Source organism: Theropithecus gelada, chromosome X (genome assembly GCF_003255815.1).
Source record: "Theropithecus gelada isolate Dixy chromosome X, Tgel_1.0, whole genome shotgun sequence".
Taxonomy (NCBI): Eukaryota; Metazoa; Chordata; class Mammalia; order Primates; family Cercopithecidae; genus Theropithecus; species Theropithecus gelada.
The window spans coordinates 93,811,584-93,817,491 of NC_037689.1; the positions used below are offsets into that span (position 1 = coordinate 93,811,584).

General features: G+C 32.8%; 1 pseudogene; it reads right to left on the reverse strand.

Annotated features, from left to right (window-relative positions):
* Positions 1-1,059: 1,059 nt before the first annotated feature.
* On the reverse strand, positions 1,060-3,514 carry LOC112615214 (annotated as a pseudogene).
* Between the last annotated feature and the right edge of the window lie 2,394 nt (positions 3,515-5,908).

A 5,908-nucleotide genomic window follows, 5' to 3' on the forward strand; every position in this document is an offset into this window, starting at 1 on the left:
TTCTATGTATATTCATAGTGATATGGTTTGGATTTGTGTCCCTGCTCAAGTCTCATGTTCGAATTGTATTCCCCAATGTTGGAGGTGGGGCCTAGTGGAAGGTAATTGGATCCAATAGTATATTCACTCTGAATATACGTTTCATTCATTTGTTTAAAAGATATATGTTAAATATACATTTGGTGCCCTAAACTGCCATGCTTCCTGTACAACCTGTGAAACCGTGAGCCAGCTAAACCTCTTTTCTTGATAAATTACCCAGTCTCATGTATTTCTTTACAGCAGTGTGAAAACAGACTAATACACACAGTAAGCTTGAAACCAATAATAAGTAATAAATATTATTGATGTAATTTATATTTTGTTTAGTCTTATAAGAAAACACATGACTGTGTTTGTCTTTTGTGTGTTTCCATGATAACTGACTGACTCATCTTCCAAATACTCTGAAGCTCTCACTGATTAAACATTATGATGATCTAACCACCACTCCTAGGCTACCCTAACAGATACCAGCACTTGCCTCATGGATAATCAAGATACAAATTATGTCTAGCAGGAACTAAATCTCCCCTAAAGAGTAGGCTTAGAGAATTTATTATTATTTCCACGATGAGCAACATAATCTTAAATTATTTTCAAGACATTTTGGGGGAAAGATAATATTTGACATTATCAGTAAAGCAGCCTATTAATTGATATAGGTATTTTCTGTATCTGTTTGACACTGGATTGTTGGTCACCAGCCTCTGGGCATTTGCCAATAGCAAGCTAGGTGAACCAGTTGGATACCGACTCTTTCATAGCATTGCTGCAGTTCAGAGTCACACCCAGTGGGCATATTTAACGATGAATTAACAGCATGTTTCACGTATACGGCTCACTGGAACAAGCTAATTTCATTGTTTATATTAATATTTAAGCAACCACAGTTATACTAAACTCTCATCTATTAGAGTGATTAAATTGATAACTTTATCTCAAGTTAGATTAAAAGGATGATTTCCTTTTTAAAACTGTGAATATACTTTATTTAGTCATTTTTGTTTACGACAGAAACTATGGGAATTCAAAATTAGCATCCTTATCTGTGAGCTTCTTATAGACACCTGAAAAAGTGTCAACCTTATGTTCCACATTGTTCTGCTGTGCTTTGACTAGATGAACCCTGATAAGCAAGCTGCCCTCCAGTTTCACGCGGATTCTCTTGTCCACAATTTCACTTGGAAGACCAAGTCCTAAAGGATCACATCTTACGCAGCTGTCAGAATATGGCTCTTTGGATGCTTTTCCTTATTTATTTATTTTTTTTGTATGGCTTTTTTTTTTTTTTTTTTTCTTTTTGAGTTGCCTTGGGAAGAATTCTCCTCTAAGCAATAAAGACAACATAATTCCCAATGAACTTCAATTCACGTACTAGCTGAACTTGGATTTTCTGGAAAGATTTCAGTTGAATGGGAAAAAAGATTATGATCACTTTCTGACCACCACCAACTTCAGTTTCCTTGGCTGCTGTAATATTCTGCTCCCTGTACTGGGTCTTGAGAGCTCCTGAAGAGCCTGGGTCCAAACTCAAACTCGTCCTTCTTGCTCAAATTCAGCTTAGGGAGAGGCCCAAGTCTTATGAGAGCTCATCAGATTTCATAGGTATTCCTTTATGTTCAGCATTTTCTAGTTATTGTTTTGTTTTGTTTTTTTAATTCAAGCCTTGATGTGCTCAAGATACTAGATTTCTAATAATAATGAAAGATAAATATTGTTTGTGTATAAGCATCTGTGTGTGTATGTTTTCCTCAACTAGGAAATTGCTTTCATATGGCAGTGAAAAAGTTGTTGTCTTCATCTAAGGAAGTATCCAAAGAAATCCCTATAATGGTGGCTAAGTATTATGTAGTAGATATCCTCATGCTGTAGTTTTGAAAATTCTCAAGCCATATTCACCATAATCCTAGAATGTTAATGCTACATGTGTTAAATGGCTATAATCAATTAGAAGACTTTTGACAAGTACTTTCTTAATTTTTTAAAAATAAGCAATATTTAAGTCTTGGCAATATGACCAACCTAATAAAGAAATCAGAAAAAAAAGTCATACATGTAATATTTATTTCCATAGGCAAACTCCATGATACTTAATATTACACATTTTTCTGTAATATAATCTTATTTTAGTGCCACAGTGGTACAGTTTGTCTCCTTTGCTCTTGTGTAACTTCCTTCAACCATTTAAAATCTGGTGATTTGCTATTTTTGCTTCCATGTAGTTTCATTTAAAAGTCAAATATACTTGGCATTTGCTAAAGTCATAGCTCTTACTCTTCTTGGAAATTCTCTGCAAGCTTACATTTTATTTAAAAAATTCATCTGTGGTAGCATCAAATTTACAATTTCAATTCTGTTTAAGCTTTGAATGACAAATTGTCCTATTATCTCATTTCTTTCTTGCTTTATTTGACTAAACAAATGCCCTACAGTAGGAACATTTACTTGTGAAGAGAAAATTAATCCATCCTTTTTACAACTCTGCAATATAATCTCTACAATACCCCACATCAGTAAAAGTAATGAATACTTCATATCTACCTTCACCATCTATTAAAGGTGTCATATACATTTTTGTAAAGAAAAAACACAGAACTTCATCCACTTTCCATTGCCCAAAACTACCATTTTGTTATTTCAAAGTATTTTATTTTTATGTTTAAGACACAGTCTCATTTCTATTGCCCAGGCTTGAGTGCAGTGGCACAATCGTAGTTCACCATAACCTCAAACTCCTAGGCTCAGGCAATTCTCCCACCTCAAGCTCCTGAGGAACTAGAACTATAGGTGCATACCACTATGCCCAGCTAATTTTACAATTTTTTTTTATTTTATTTTATTTTTGTAAATAGGGTATCACTATGTTGTCCACCCTGGTGTCAAATTCCTGGCCTCAAGTGATCTTCCTGTCTCAGCCTCCCAAAGTTCTGGGATCACTGGTTTGAGCCACTATTCCCAGCCTCAAAATCGTTCAGTAACAAACAAAAGCCTTCTTTTAAATTTCAAATTCTAACCCCCTGTTTTTTATGTTTTTTTTTTTTCTAAATAATAAGTGGCTGTTTCTTAGTAGCAGTAATATTTGGTTCTTAAATTATCTTTTATTTTTCATCTAAATAGTAAAATATCCACAAAATAACTGGCATCTACTTCCAAATAGAAATATTTTTCATTTGATTTCACAGCGCGCCCCCCCCCCACAAAAAATTCATTCTCTTTTCTCTCCAATGAATTCATTTGCTACTATTACTTTTGACATCTATGGAATTTCAAACAAATGCTGTACTTCAGTACCTGAGCTAGAGAGGCCAATCATTGGTGGGTAGCAAATGATCAAACAAGACTGTTACAAGACTGTTTTCCAAAAATGATGAAAAAAAAATCCATTTATCATGACAGTAAGGAGGAAAAAAATGTAGAAAGATTTGCAGTCTGTTAGCTCATCTTACCTTTTATTGATAGTTAAAGTATGCATGATTCAGAAAGTATACAGTTTAGTATGTTTGAAATTTTCAAATCTACCTTATTGTATAAAATATGTACCACCTTTTAAATTAACTTATAAGAAAATTTCATCAGTGTTATTTTGATATAATACTTCACATTATTTTGCTGTCATGCAGAAGACGAACTTCTTTTTAATAATACTATTTGCTTCCAAGATTGTTCTCATGGCTCTTAGTCCATATAATTTCTAACAGGATACAAATATAATCAAAAATGTATTTAGGAGCAATTTTGAGCACAGTATTTTACTTTTATCCTCTTTTTCTTATGCTCTACTTAAATTATTATTGGTGCTCATTCTTTTTAATTAAAGGTCATTCTAGGACTAATATAGTAGAGTTGAGCAGCCACATTTTTCTCAGTAAAATGCAAAATAGAGATTCCCTAATTTGTTTTACTATAATCTGTCCCGTGTTTAAAGTCTATAAGATAAAAAAATAAATTTGTTTAAATTGTTATTTTTCAAGTGGATAAAAACAGTAAATTAGAACTAAAATCAATGCAATTAATAAAACGTGTCATATAATAGAATGACAACACTTAAATGTACCACATCAGTGACAAGAGAGGTAAAATCTTTCAAGAAGTTTAGAAAAACCTTAATTGAATAAAAATAAAATAAATAAAACTTTAAGTTATCTCATGTGCCATGTTTAGGCGAACTGTTAGACCTACTTTTAGATATGTCTGGATTTGTGTAGGAAATCTTAACTCTCATTTAGATTACAACCTCTTCTATAAGACTTGAAATTATAGGATTCTATCCAATGCCAATGAGCTGCATTACAGTTGAGACTCTCTGATAATATGTAACATCAATTTTACAATATTTCACATAACATATTTATCTGTGGTTTATTTGATCCCTGTTATTACTGATGTATGTGTTTTAATCTGTGGTTTAATTCACACAGATATCCAGAGGTTACCACTTACATTAAATGCATACTTATTCTGTGTAATATATTTTTCCTGTTATCCTGTTAGGATTCCATTCACTTCTTATTTGTTTTCTGACAGGTACACAAGACTCCTATTGTTAATAGCATTGTAAAAGAGAAGAAAGACCTTGTTCCTTTTAAGTTGAGTAAAAAGAGAATAGTGACTGAAGATAAGCTGTGGTAACGTGGCAAAGCAAAGCAAACTTACTGAAGTCTAATAAAATCAGTGAGTCAAACAAGGCCAAAATGAGGTAGAAAACATTAATGTAACTAGAATCTGAGACTCCCGTCTTTGTTTCACTGTGTTCCAAGAGAGGATAGCTTACCTATGACCATATATATATGTGTGTGTGTGTTTAAATTGTGATTTTTAAATTGTGATATATATATATATATATATATTTAAATTGTGGTTTATATAAAGATATATATACATCTTTAAATTGTGATTATATATATATGTTAAGGGGACATATTATCTTAGCTATGTTCATAGAAGCAGTAGCACAAAACTGGTTCATAACAAAAGTGGTAATAGGTAAGCTGTTGGGGGTTCTTTTAATCTTGGACTGGAATTGAAATGTAGTAACAATAGGATGCCACACTTGCCATCATATAGACACTCCTAAAGGTAGAGAACCCTTTCTAGAGAACCTTAGTTTATAATCTTTGTAAGACCTCAAGGTCTTTTATATGTTTCATTGGAATATAAAATGTCTGGAGAATCCAATTTTGCTTTAGGCTGATGTGAGGAAGAGATAGATAGATAGATAGATAGATAGATAGATAGATAGATAGATAGACAGACAGATAGATAGGTAAATAGCCCAAATTCCTACATAATATAGTCATGCCCTCAGTAGTCCTGAGCTAGAAAGGTTCAGAGAAAGATGGAAACATTGCTTCACCCATTAAGTGAGGCCAAGGAGACTAACAGTTGTTTGAAGATGTGAACTCAACTTCTTTTCATGCCTTTCAGCTTTCAGGATGTGATAGAGTTAACAAAATTTTAATAGAAACATCCCCCAAAATGAAAAATACTTTGAATTAACCTGTATTTTTGATGTTTAAAAGTAATTTATGTTAAAATTTTATGTCAATAATTTATATTATTACATAATATTCATTGCTTTTAGCTGTCAAAAGCTTCCCAGAGATACTGAATCTGTAGTAAGCAGAGTATTCCAAAGAGTCATGTCTCTACTAGATTCTAAGAACTCCACAAATTCAAATAATGTTTGTAGGAGGCTGAATAATGGCCACCCAAAAATATCCAGTACTTTTCCCTTGAACATGTAAAAGTCATCTGATAAGGAAAAAGGGACTTTGCAGGTGTGATTAAGTTAAGGCTTTTGAGATGGGGGGAATCATCTTGGATTGTCCAGATGGGTCCTAGATTCAATCACAAGTGAGAAAGACAA